This window comes from Uloborus diversus, chromosome 4 (assembly GCF_026930045.1).
Source record: "Uloborus diversus isolate 005 chromosome 4, Udiv.v.3.1, whole genome shotgun sequence".
Taxonomy (NCBI): domain Eukaryota; kingdom Metazoa; phylum Arthropoda; class Arachnida; order Araneae; family Uloboridae; genus Uloborus; species Uloborus diversus.
The window spans coordinates 87,074,698-87,089,897 of NC_072734.1; positions in this window are offsets into that span (position 1 = coordinate 87,074,698).

The following is a 15,200-nucleotide window of genomic DNA, read 5'->3' on the forward strand; positions in this document are numbered from 1 at the left end:
TAATTTGATTGAAGTCGTTTTTCCTATGGATTTTCTCCATAGCAGAAAATTTCGCAGCATTGCAGTCATCTAAAATTTAGATGTAAAGAGAGCTTTTTGAAAGTTCAGGTATAAGTTAAATAATTTTTAAATGTTTAGGGTCTGGTGGGGTAAAGTGGTCATAAAATCGTAGGTTTTCAACTTTGGTGGATAATAAATACAACAAATAATTTAAACACCTCAATTTTTTTTTGTTGTTATTTTACATTGCATTATTAAAGAACACAGTACATTGAAGTTTAGAAAAAAAAATATTGATTTAATTAGTTTTATAACACTTCCTTATCCCTTTGTATTTATGAGCACTTTACCCCATGGGATGGGGTAAAGTGGTCATAGCATGGGGTAAAGTGGTCATAGTTAAAAATAAATGCAAAACCGTATTAAATAACCCTAATATTTGTATATTTCAGTTATTTTTATGGTTACAAGTATATGCACTAATATATGCGTGTATTCACGAGTATATACGTGTCGTGTAAACATGAGTAATCACGTTCATATATGAGTAGATATCGTGCATACCTGAGTATATACATGTATAGTAGACGTATATACGCATATATGTACAAGTGTACATGTGGGTATACACATAACTGTACATAAATGTATATACGGGTATACACGAGTTAATTCGTGGATGCATCCAGTGCGTGTTTGTACGTGTCTACTCACGTATATACATGTATATATGGAAGCACGAGTATATACGTATGTATACGCGTAAACACAATTATATACCTGAAAAAACGTATATACGTACATTTATGTGTCCGTACATACTCGTTACCAGTACATATATGTATTCACGAGTATATACGCTTACATACATGTATGCCTACAGAGTGAATCCAAGCTCTTGAGCAAAAATCTAAGGGGTGTGAGAGGTGAGGATAAAAAGCAAAGAATAATAAGGAGTTTATGGTCGTTGACGCGCTACATGCACACGAAGCCAGAAACTGATGTATGCAAAATAGGTCACAATTTTTTTACACAAAGATGATTTTACTCAAAATTTAATTTTTAAGAAATATTTAGAGCACTTTTTAAAAGTTACGGCCCGTAGTAGTTCTGATACACGCATCGCAACAAAGGCGCAGCGACGGATGAAAGTTTTTCAAAAGTCTCGTTATTAAAACAGAGAGTGTTTTGTGATTGCGACGCATGCATTACAGCTGCAGGCCGCAAATTTCTTCAATCGCTTTAAAACCTTCTTACAACCTAAAATGTTGTGCAAAATTGTCTTAGTGTAACAAATTTGTGACCTGTTTTGCATCCATCAGTCTTTGGTTTTGCGTGCATGTAGCGCGTCAGCATTGTGTTTGTGACCATATGTTCCTTGTGATTCTTGCTTCTTATCCTCCCCTCTAACACCTGGTAAAAATTTTCCCAAGAGTTTAAACTAACCCTGTATACTTGTATGTCATATGCTTGTATGTAAGTATCTACTTGAGTACGTACGTGTATATACGTGTCTACCTGAGTATATAAGTGTTCGTATATATACGAGTAAAAGCAAGTATATACTTGTATAGTCGAATGTATATCTACATAGATAAAAAATACCCATATCGCATATACCCATATACGTATTTATTGGTGCATTTATGTGAATACGTTTGTATACGTGCCTACACGAGTATATGCGTATGCATACATATATACTCGTATATTTAACCGCATTTACGGTAAAAACAATACATATTAAGTGAAATTAATATTTAATTCATATCTGCCTTATACATAACTCTTAAGTGACATTAGAAGAACAATATTCGTTAAGCCTAATATTATGACCACTTTACCCCATCTTACTAAAATTGTTCTAAAAAATGATCTAAAATATATTCAGCTAACTGCTAATGAGTAAGCGATCTTAAGACATGTAGGAAGCTTCCTGTGCCGTCAATCTGTTCATAATTCTAAGAAACAAAATTTCCCAAAGAAGTTAAAAAAGGTGTTTAGATTTTTAAAATTTTCATATTTACACAAAATATTTTTTTTACCAAATAAAATTTTGCCAGGTTTGGAAATTTTGCATTCAAAATGTAGTTTCTAACTCCCCGAACCTAAAATAAAATTTTTACATTCATTCGTACATTTAATTCCAAGCTATAGTCATTTATTTGACGTATGACCACTTTACCCCATTGACCACTTTCCCCCACCAGACCCTACTTTTCGTTACGATTTTTATTTTCTCGAATTCGCATCATGTTCAAGAATGAACAAAATAGTTTTCAATCGCTATGAACTTTTTTTGCTTTCTGTAAATGTAGCCTACTGTCAGTTGTACATATGTTTTAGCCATTACACTAGCATTATGCAAAAAAATAATTTTGAAACTATTAAATACAGCTTGAATTATCGCTGTTGCAACAAAAGTTTAAGAAACCTTATTATTAAAATAAACGGCCAAACTAATGCCCCCCTACAGATACTCTCCTTTTTGATGGTGAAAAACTAAACACTAACAAACCAAATCATAAAACAATCTTGACTGCAGAAATATTATCTTGTACCATATCTGAATAATACTAAAGATTCTTGAAAAGCTTTCTTTCTTTTTAGCCTACTTTCCCAGTAAAAGTCAGAAACAGAAGAAAAAAAGCATGAAAGAAGGCTCAATGCATCTTAAAAATATCGCGAAAAACAAAAAAATGTCAAAAATAATTAAAATAATTAAATAAATATCGAAAAATTAAAAATTGGAAAGTAGGGTATTGAGATGGGGAAAAATGTCTGTCGGTCCGTCGGTCTGTCTGTCTGTCCCCCCCCCCTAATAACTTTTGAATGAATTGTCCGATTCGAGAAAACTTTTTTTTGTTCGAAAGATCTCGGCGAGGACACCTCATTCCCATATTTTACTTTTTGATTGGAACTATTTTTTGTTCAATTTTGAACAGTTCAAAAAAAATCAACATTAGCGTCTACTGGGAAATTCAAGGCAATTCCGAACTGTGGGGTGAATTTGCTTCAAACAAACTTTGTAGGAAAAAGCTTTTGATGAAAAACTTGTATGTAAAATATCTTTTTTAATTTGAACAATTTTCCGTTCAATTTTGAACAGTTCAAATCCCTTAACAATAGCGCCTACGGGGAAACGGAAAGTCAATGTAGATTCTGTACTTGAAGGCGGATTTACTTCAAACAAATTTTGTTGGAAATAACTCTTGACGCCGAACTCCAGACTCCGACTCCGAGAATTTAGAGGCACCTGACTCCGACTCCGACTCCTGTTCCCGACAATTAATCGGACTCCGACTCCCCGACTTCGACTCTGACTTCGTAGCTTTGGCAAACACTTATACACGGAGGACAAATGACTGACTCCGATTCTTAAATATTCGATTCCGACTCCTTTATCTCAAAATGAGATTGATTTCAACTCCGACTCCAGAGCTATGGTTTTAACTGTGAAATAATTATTGTTGATATGACTTGTTTTTATTTTTACGCTAAAGTTTCAATTTAGATACTCAGCTTTTGGCGAATAAACTCGAAGTCATTTATGTTTCTACATAAAGATATGCGCAGACGATTTTTTTTTTTTTTTTTGACAATGAAAATTATTTTTTTTAGTTGACATTTTATTGTTTTTTTTTTGTTTTTTTTGTTAAGTGCATTAATTCATTTAAAAAATGTTTTTGGCAACAGGGGAAAAAGACGATTTTTTTTTTGATATGATGTATTTATTTTAATGAGCTTATTAATTTTAATTATTATGTTTTCGTTTTGAAAGATGTTAAAGATTTTTTTTAATGGAAAAAAGTGTATTTGCTGCTTTGTTTAAAAGTTGCTGCTATTTCATTTGTCCGTTTTTTTTTCTTTTTTTTTACGCATCTATTTTTTTTAGATGAGTGAGGAATATTTTATTCCTAGAAATCAGCTTAAAGTATTTTAAAAATATGTTTGAAAAAATTTGCGACTTTAGCTATTTTTGAGAATATTGATCAGGTACTAGAAAGTAGTATGGGTATACGGGAAAGTAGGCTCGTCTAGTTCTAGACAGAACTTCTTGTTTAATAAAAATAACAATGTGCATGGCTTGCAGAGTACTATTACATGCTGAATTACGAAAAAACATTATTTTTCTTACTACGCTTGAAAGATGTATTCCATTTTCAAGATAGTTTATACCAAGATAGATAGAAGAGAATAAATAAGTACCAGTATTATTTTTGCTTGCTTGTGGAAACTTTTCACATGAGCAGCATACAGCAATGTTTTTTAACAAAATGTTTTTAACGCACATTCTAGTGAAACATAATTTAGTCTACTTTATAATTATTCAGCTGCCTGTAGATGAATCCTCTGAATTGTCACATGTCGAGCAAATCTAAGATCTCCTGGGACGGTAAGTTAGACAACCTACTAGTTTGATTGAATTAGTGACGCGTTTACAGTAACTGATTCGAGATGACGTAGGAGATGACGTACTTTTAAGCATCATTCTTTGCCAGTATTTCCTTGTGCAGGCACGCAGAGAAGTGGCCTAACAAGATACAAAAACCGTCATTCATTCCAGACATTTCCAGTAATAAAGGGTCATTTTACTTTCATTTTGTAATCTTTTTTTTTAATATTAATGTTGTCCTTTCGTATGCAAATATTTCGCTTCGCTCTGACGACTACATCAAGTCGTGTCAATTCTTTTTTATAGAGTGTCTTAGATTGAATATACTAATTTAGTATGACTAACGTGCAGCTGTAAACAAATGAGTTGGTTGCAGTATTGCTGTTCTTTCCGAAGAAAAATATTGAACAATGAAAAGAGCAAAAGATCACTGCGCTACAGTCATCGTAAGCATTTCGTTTAAGATTGTTATTGGTGTATCGCGTGACTCGACATTTATAGAGACATATCGTTTCAGAGCGGATGTTTCAGTGATTTTTCTTAGAGTTGGTAAAATAATCACATTAGAGAATAGTTGAAGCTAAACTTCTTGAAGTCTTAAAAGTTTATGACCTAATACTTGTAACTGAGAAACTGGATCCCATTGTGCCACTTGAGTTCGACAATCAGTCAATATTAAGTCCGAAAATACTGCTTTCGTTTTAAAAGGCGGCCCCCCCCCCCTATTGGGAAGAATAACTTTTTTAAATCAAGAACAGTCTTAAATAGTTGAATTTCAGCACTAGTGGCGTATCCGAAATTTTCTCAGCGTATTGTCTCAATTTTATATAAAAAAAATTATACATGCTGCTGCGCTGTCTCCGAAAAAGGCATCGGCCATCAAGGACCAATTGCACAAATCAATTCGCATATTAGAAGGATAACATTTATGTCCCAAATTAATCAAAAACTACTTGAAATTCATACACAATGTTTGCCTCAATTCTTTTTGATTTATAAATTGTCCAAATGGTTTGTGCTTTGATGCGCCAAAGTTGGCAATGTATTTTAACGAATAAAATATATTATATTTGCTATTTATTACTACATATTAAAAAAGGTAGTTTAACGCTGATATCCAAAAGGATAGACGTCCGATTAACTTTTTAGGTATGCTCAGTTATCTAACTTAAGGTACATACTGATTTAACATATTTTAATTTGGATGGGACTCTGTAACTGACAATATAAAATCGAAAATCCATTTTATTTGTTCATATTATTCAGATTTGTTTTCGGGATTTAGAGCGAGTGTCCTATTCCTGCTTATTGCGTTATAAACTTTTTGATTAGTTACTTGGATTACCACATTACTTTGGTCACACTTGCATAATCCGAGAAAAACTTGATTTTGCACACCAATGATCTTACTTAGATATGTTTTTCACATTGTTACACTGGTTCAGGTTTTAAAAAGAAGCATAATATTTTATATGCAAATGATTCATCTTAAGTCACTAGAACTTTTTTCACATACGTACAAACAAAGCACACTGTAAAATGGGTTAACTTTGGGACCGAGGGGCTTACTTTGGGACAGTGGATAATTTTTAGTTTACAGAATTTCGGTGGGACACACTGCTTTGGTTTAGTCTAAAATCACGTCTGTTGAATAGACCAGTATTTTGCTTTTACTTTTACGCAGTTGTCAGATTCCTAGTCCACGGCACTTACTGTGACAGCAATGTTATTCTTGCCATTTCTTTTTCGAAGTTCTTGTTTTGGTGAATTTTCGCTACCTCAATGAATCGCTGCCTCAAAAACTACCCCCACCGAATTAGATTTCATCTTTTCACAGGGTAACTTTGGATCTGAGAAATCTTCAAAATCAAAAAGCTTTAAGTTTACAGTTATCTTTTGGCTTTGTTTGATGAAACTAAACTTCGCAAAGTGTTAATATAATATTCTTTACACTACTATCTGTTTGTTTAGTAACATTTCAAAACACACTTTGAAATAATATCTGTAATCTTGAGTTTTACCCATTAAGTAGACTTTATTGTTCTCCATGACTTGCTAAATATAATATTCTAGCCTTGATATAAATTCACTTCCCTTGTTGTTTCTAATGCAGATAATAAACTTCTATTATAATAGTGTTGTAACATTGACACAAAATCATGTTTCTTACTGCTTTTTGTGAGAATAAAGCACTGTCTCAATGTCATTTCAATCAATAAAATAAGATTGGGACAAATTATTTTTATTACCATAGCAACTAGAGTTATTCTTCTTCCATATCTTGAAAGAGATACGGCAAAAACTCAACTGATATACTACTACTTTGAAAATAAATATAGGAACAGAGTAAAACTTTGAAAAGTGTCCCAAAGTTATCCCATTTCATGGTAGTTGAATGTTTGTTTCAGCAACGAACATCTCGTCAAAAGTTTTTATTAAAAGTCAAAGAAGCTGTTAAAATTAAGTCAGAATTTAACAAGGCATCGAGGGTTTAGTCGCAACAAATTTCCGGTATTGTACTATAATTTAATCCCATGAAAACGTTCTGTTATCTTTACTAATAATAGAGCTAAAAGTCTCTCTGTCCGGAGGATCTCTGGATGTCTGTAGGATGTCTGGATCTCTGTGACGCGCATAGCGCCTAGATCGTTCGGCTGATTTTCAAGAAAATTGGCACAAAGTTAGTTTGTAGCATGGGGGTGTGCACCTCGAAGCGATTTTTTGAAAATTCGATGTGGTTTTTTTTCTATTCCAGTTTTAAGAACAAAAATATCATAAGATGGACGAGTAAATTACGAAATTATCATAACGTGGAACCGTAACATGGGCGCAAACCAATTGGCGAGATACGAAATTACCATAACGTGGAACCATAACATGGGTACAAGCCAGTTGGCGAGAAAATTCACCATACATTATTTGTAAATGCACAGGCGAATCAAAAGACCTTTCAATTTTTCTATTACGGGAAAAACTGCGCGGGTACCACTAGTGAGTAATAACTGGTGAAGCTAGATCAAATGAGAGACATGAAGAAGTGTCAACAAATAATGAGGTATTGACTGATAGTACTTACAGTAATGAAAATAATCTATTATGATATACTAAACGCTATTAAATGAATTTTAAAAATGATTTCTTCTGTATGGAAATTTATTTTAAATCTTTTTATGTCCATCAAAAGTTCTTAAATCATTATGTCAAGTTGGAAGTTAATTGGGTAATTACTACGCCCTTTATGGAATACAAAATAATTGTTTTCGTCTAGATGCAAAATTAATGACCATATAAGAGAAACTTTTATTTCATATTTAAAGCAATTACTTATTGAATAATAAAATTTAGAAACAAAATAACGTTTTGGTAGAAAAGACTATGCTACCCGTTAATGTTACGTAGTTTAAATTATTATTATTACGTTTTGTTATTCTCATTATAAGTTTTAAAGATTTAAAATGAACGCATGAAATTCTTTAAAAGTATATTTTGAAAGCTTTTTTTTACATAAAACAACAATAATGGTTTTATCATTTCATTTATGTTGTAATTATTGCAGTGACAATTTTTATCAGTTATTCCCAGATTTCTTAGACAATTTTCTAAATTCCGATACCAGAAATGGTTACTTCTTAAATGATCAGAAAAACCATGGAAAAATAAAAAAAATAATTTGAAAGTTGCATATTTGGAACATTACAATAAATATAATTCTTTAATTAACTTCTTTACTAATAATAAAGCTGAAAGTCTCTCTGTCTGGATGTCCGGAGGATGTCTTGATCTCTGTGACGCGCATAGCGTCTATACCGTTCGACCGATTTTCATGAAATTTGGCACAAAGTTAGAGTGTAGCATGGGGGTGTGCACATCGAAGCGATTTTTTGAAAATTCGATGTGGTACTTTTTCTATTGCAATTTTAAGAACAAAATTATCATAAGATAGACGAGTAAATTACGATACTATCATAACGTGGAACCGTAACATGGGCACAAGCCACTTGGCGAGATACGAAATTATCATAACGCGGCACCGTAACATGGGTACAAGCCAACTGGCGAGAAAATTCAACATACATTATTTGTAAATATACAGGTGAACCAAAAGACCTTTTAATTTTTCTGTTGCGGGCAAAGCCGTGCGGGTACCACTAGTACTTTTTTAAAACTCATTACAAATCACACTGAAATCTACGTAGATGAAAACGATATCTTGGTTATTATGAAAAGTTTAAAAAAAAATTGAAAATATCTCAAGCAAAAGTGCATTGAAATTTTTAGTGTCTTCAAAGGTTAGGGGAGGGTCACCCAAAGCGGGCAGGCTTTCGTCTGATCCCCACACCCCAGATTGTATAAGCGGCGATGCATACGTATGTCGTGTTTACATGAACAGCCCTGACTTTTAATCAGTCCCAGCGGAAGCAGCAGTGACGCGGCATGGCGCAACCAAGCTTAAGAAATGTGTCTCAGAATCAGAGCAAGTACCAGAAAGAAACTTAAAAATAATTTTTCAATGCGTTAAAGCAAAAATAAATAAATAATGAATAAATAATAATAAAGTAAATAAATAAAAATATTAACAAATGCTACTGAATAAATAAATAATAATGAAATACATAAATAAGTATATAATGAATAAATAAATAAATAATACAATAATGAATTAAAAAAGTAAATAACTAATAAAATAAATAAATAAAAACGCATGAATACTTAGATATTATACGGCATATCCCCGTTTATATTGCGTAAAGGAAGTTCTTTTTTCAATCGGATTGGTTTTGCTCTGGAGCAACTCGGTGAGTGAATTAAAAGCATATAAAAGTCATGTTTATAGCCATTCATTGCAACTAATTTTCTGAAGCAGTTCTACTTTATTTTCCTGAGACGGTATCTGATATTCAATATTAAAATCCACTCCACCAGTGACCAACAACATTTCAAACGAGCTGAAATTTACCGCTTTTAGGCCAGGGGTTAGGCAAAGCTACGACAGCCCAAAGCCCTGAATCGTAGATTAAGTAATGACACGTCAGCCACCTTCTCATACGCAACCAGTTTGAAGGTAATCTCAGCTTCAATGTAAAGGTTCAGTCGTTAACTATTTTAGACTGATGAATGGGACAACGGACTGAACAAGGATGAACCTGTAATCTCCGGATGTCATAATAAGGGTCTCAGTACGTGTTTGGAATATTTCAAATGTTTGAATATTAATTCAAAATTTTTTTCAAGTTAGAATAACTTTAATTGTGTTATTTTTGTGGTTACATATTGTAAACGTAATTCAGTCTTCAATGGAAAAAAAATTTTAAAAGGATTTTAATTCGAAATTGCATGAAAAACCAAATTTTTCCAAGATTGAAATCTCCTTTCCAATCGAAACGCACTTGCAGGAACACTAAATTAACTTCTAGCAAATCCTGGAGTCAGTTGTAATCAGTAATTAGAGATTATTTTGACCTGAATACTTGACAAGCAGGTGCTTATGATGAATGTAATTTTCTGGTCATAGTAACTCATGATTTTAAATGGTGAAGAGAAGTTCGATTGCAGTGACACGGTAACTAATCGAGGGCTCTCCTGAGAATTAGTTTAATGCATATTATTTATTCATTCAATTGGCAGTCAGAAATTTTAATCAATTACTCAACTTGATTTTAATTTCATAGGTTAGTGTGCTCTTCTCATTTGCATTGTTTCTTCATTACGGGCTGCCTTATTGTAAAGCTGTAAAAATGACGTATGATTGCATCAATCAATTGTTTCTTAATTTAATACTTCTTTTGTTGGAAGGCACACTTAAATAAACACACTAATAATAAAGTCATCATTAATGAAATGTTATAGTACATGCATAAATGTAGAAGAAATCGTGTGCAAAAGAAGTATTGAATGAATTATTTAACGCAAAATATTTTTTAGATACACTAGGGGGCTTTCCCCCCCCCCCGAGCTCCTGCCGCTCATCAACCCTGAAGATTGTTTCTCAATATTTTTGGTTCACGAAGATACAAAGTTCCCGTTACGAAGAATCAGATTAGAATACACGTTAGAAATTTAAAAAAAAAAAAAAAAAAAAAAAAACGAAAATCGCGCCCCGTTTCCGTAGAAATAGAGAGTTTCAGTAAAGAGCTCATAAACTTTAAAAAAAATTTATCAAACTGCAGCCTGAAGATAAAAATAATTTGACAAAAATATGGAAACCTAAACTATTTTTTAAAAATTGCACCCCTTCCCTAGGGTACAAATTAACTCGTACCAAATTTCACAGATCAAGGCCTTCCTGAACTTAAGCAAAACGAGTTTTCTATGATTAATAAATACCTTACTTTACAAGTTTTCTACGTTTAAAAATTCGCTTTCAAATTTGGGGTTTCTAGCAATATTTTTCTCTATAGTGACGGGCTTATATTGAATTAAACCTAGCACTTTCGATTAATTAGAAAAACCTTATATCTGTTGTTCTAATTAATTGAGAAAATTGGAACAAGCTAAATAAGAAGCAGAAAAAAAGAAGCTCTTTCGAATGACACAGGGTGTTAAGAAAAAATTTTCAACCTTTTAATAGGCAATTTACGGGAAATTTCAGCTTAAAAAATTAATTGCAAAAAACAGTTCGAAATTTGAAATAAAAAACCCCAGGCGCAACCTGAGTTCGAAGTAATTTTGTACTGAATTTTAACGCTGTAGGTGCCATGATGTCTCATGGACTTTAGCCCTCCACAAACAGAGAATTTCCCAGTTTCCCAGCTCCTTTGCCGCTTTTACTTTCTTCTATATCTAATACATAGAGGAAAGTATTGGATTCGTGCAAATTTTCGAATTTCGAATTTTGACGGATTCGAACGTTTTGAGGTGTGCTGAGTCCATTTCGACTATTTTTGGAAAATGTCTGTCTGTCTGTGTGTGTGTATGTATGTGTGTGTGTATGTATGTATGTGTGTGTATGTGTGTGTGTGTGTCACGTCTGTGTGTGACCAGTTTTTTGTGGCCGCGCTACAGCAAAAACTACCGCATGAAATCGAACGAAACTTGGTACACATATGTGCCCCTATGTGAACTTGTGCCCATTGGTTTTTGGCGCGAATTCCTCCAAGGGGGGTGAAGCAATGGGACGTTTTTTGAGTTACGCGTGATTGTTATTCCTCAGGAAGTAACTGGCGGAATCAAACAAAATTTGGTCCATATGTTGCCATTAACAAGAACAGGTGCTGATTCAATTTTAGTGTCAATAGCTCAAACGGGGGTTGAGCTATAGAACGTTTTTCGTCGTCAATTGTGCCTGCTGTATCTCAAGAAATAACGAACGGAATCAAATAAAAAATTTTTGACAAGTAGCCCTTAGTGGGTATAAGAGCTGATTTTATTTTGGTCTCAGCAGGTAAAAAGGGGGTAGCGCAATCACCCGTTCTTTTTTTTCATTGTGAGTGCCCTAGCTCAAGAAGTAATGCTACGTTCTGGTTGAAATTTGGAATATATGTGAATATATGTAAACAGGCTTTGGTTCAACTTTGGCGCCAATCGCGCCAAGAGGTGCTGATTTATTTTTATTATCATTATTTTTTAGCGAATAAAAATAGCCTTATTAATGCAACAATAAGAAAGATAAATCGTAATAGATTGTCGTCTGCGTATTTCTCGTGATTTTAATTGTATGGAAATGATCAGAAATATTATCTCAATGATTTAAAATTTTTAACTGTTGCCATCTTATATTTGTTAACAAATAAAATATTTGTAATTAATTCAAGCAAGGCTTTTAAAATAACTTTCAATATTCGCTCTTTGCTTTGCTTTCGCAATAATTCAGACATTGGGATGGTCGTCAAGTTTTTGCATGTGTAATTTCGTTTTTGTTGGGAATATTGCTTCCTCGTCAAGCATGGGGAGGGATCAGAAAAAAAAAGAAAAATATAGAAGAAAGTTTCGTGATGGCCACAACATACTAGTTTTTTTTTTTTCTTTTTGAAACACAGAAAGATAATGTTGAAATAAACTTTATTAAAGCATTAATTATCAAAAATACTGCATAAACGTATTATGTGAATACAAGGATGTATTTTTCGGCCCAAAAGAATAGCTTCCTTTTTCGTCTCTAAAGAGCCACTGTGATGCAGCTTTGTAGTAGTTTTAAAGGCCTTTTTTAAAAAAAATATCTTCAATAGCTCCATAATAATGGCAAAAGTAGCAGTTTATGATATATTTTTTTTACATGTTTTATTGTGTTTTATAGTTAATGATTAAATTATCTTCTTATGAGTATTCTCAAACCTTATTTCAAATTACCAATCATGTAAAGTATTCATATTAGTAACCATTTTATTAAAGTTTGTTGAAGTCAATTTGTCGATTTAAATTTTCTTCTACAACAAAACTAAAGTATTGTTATAAAATGTACACTTTCCAGGCAAAAAGGAGGATAGTTTTACAGTCTTATGTGCCAAAAAACAAGAGAAAATCTTTCCCATTTGAGAGAAAATTTCTCTTAACATTTCTTGAGGTTTCGAAAGAAAAAGAGAGCAATTCTAGGATAGATTCCGAGCAATTTGGCCATCTTGAGAAGAGAACTTTGTTAGCTTCAACGCGAAAGAAATTCTATAGATTTATTTGCTCTTATTTCCGTTAGGAAATATCAATATTTGAAAGGAAAACGTGCAGACGTTGCATTATTTTTCTTCGTATATTAGTAGAAGTTTGTCAGTTGATAAGACATTACGAATAGAGCTATTTATAAATATATATAAAAGAGAGAGAGAGAGCTCTTAATGTTGATAAGTAATGTGCAATTTTCTAGTAGTGACGCTCAAAGCTTTATTGCACAACTCACACACACACACACACATACAAACACATATATATATATATATATATATATATATATATATATATATATATATATATATATATATATATATATATATATATAAATATAAAGAGAGAGATAGAGGAAAAGGTATAGAATGGATGCAGCGTCCTTTATTGCAAAAATTGGTATTTTTATGGATTGCAAACTTTTGAGAGGTAGTATGTGAAATTGATTTCTTTTCATGTTTTTATGTTTAGTTAAAAACAATTTCACAGCAATATTCGGAAAGTGGAGAGAATAAATTACTTTGTGAAGCACATCTTTAGTCACGCAAGCTTTAATGTTTTTTGTAATAGTGGCCATCTTTCTTAGGTCTAGTTGATGTAAATATGGGCCCCCTGTGAAGGGTGCCTATAAATATATCATCTCTTTTCCTTAAACACCAAAAAATGTTTCACAAGTAAAGCATATTGCTTTACTTGATTTTTGTTATGGAAAGTCTTCTGAAGACATTCGGGGTGAGATGTGGGTGAAATGTGCTTTAAGCCAAATATGGGCCCACTTGGTTGGACTGAGGCTGAAAGAGCCAGTTATATTTGCAATTTCAGTGATATATTTTTTTCTCCAGGAATAAATAAGCTCTCTACCTGTTTTGTTTTTTAGTTGTATCTAGTTTCAAAGATATTTTCGAGGACTTTTTGAAGAGGGCCTATATATACACCCCATTTTTCTGGTGTTTCTCTTAAAGTTTTTTTTTTTTTTTTGAGAATAATTGTTCTTGACATGAAATCAGTGATATTAATCATTGTTTATCATTCTCGCATTAAGGGTACATGCTATAATTGTTCATGAAAGAAAAATAAAATCTAGAATTTTTCGAATTGAAAGCACAGTCGAGCCCACTTATTAGAATATCGGTTAAAAGAATATCCCGCTTAAAGTAAATTATTTTCAATGTACCAAACCAATGTACTGTTTTATTTTGATCCCGGCTAATGGAATATCCCCCTTATTAGAATATTTTTTCGAGGCAAAATGGCTATTCCATTAAGCTGGTTTGACTAATTTTTAATTAAAAACAAAAGATGGTGCATAGTTACACCTTTTCCTCCTCTTTCTCTCTCTATATATAGTCGGTGTTTTATTCTGATTTTGAACACCTCGGAAAGGAATGGGATATATTGAACATCTTGAAGTAAACGAGCTGATGTGTGCATCATATGACTTCCTTTTACTCCAATTTAATCTCATTTCCCCATTATTGGCAATTTTAATGTGATTCAATTGTTTACTCTCTAAATACACCAACAGTGGCCAAACTGAAACCAAATTAAAAAAAAAAAATCTCCAAATTTGTCGCCAAGTTGCCGACAAAACTTGGCGACCAAAAGACTGGTGATATATCGGCAAGTGTCCGACAAATTATAACACAACTTGAGTTTACATCAAAATTAACAATGATTTCCCCCCAAAAAAGGGCAAAAGACCCCCTTAGGAACATCCGAACGCAACCAAAATTGAAGGTGCACAACCAGACCCCACTAGGAGTCCACGTACCAAATTTCAATTTTCTAGGAAATCCCGTTTTTGAGTTATGCGAGATACATACACACATACGCACATACATACGTACATACGGACGTCACGAGAAAATTCGTTGTATTTAACTCGGGGGTCGTAAAAATGGATATTTCTGGTGTCTGTACGTTCCTAGGCATATATCCACGTGTGGTCGGGTCGAAAAAAAAACTCAACATTCATTCGAGGGTGAGAAAAATAGAAATTAAGGCCGATTTTTGAATGAAAATTTTTTCGCGAATACAATACTTCCTTTTTTGTAAAAGGAAGTACAAATCGATTCATAAACTATGTAGAAAACACGGTAAACTTAAAAGTGGGCCACAGATAATCAGGAGGCGAGTAATCAATCGACTCGTTCTTAAACAACAAATCATCTTTGTTGCCACACACTTCGCTGGACAAATTTTGAAGCAAAGT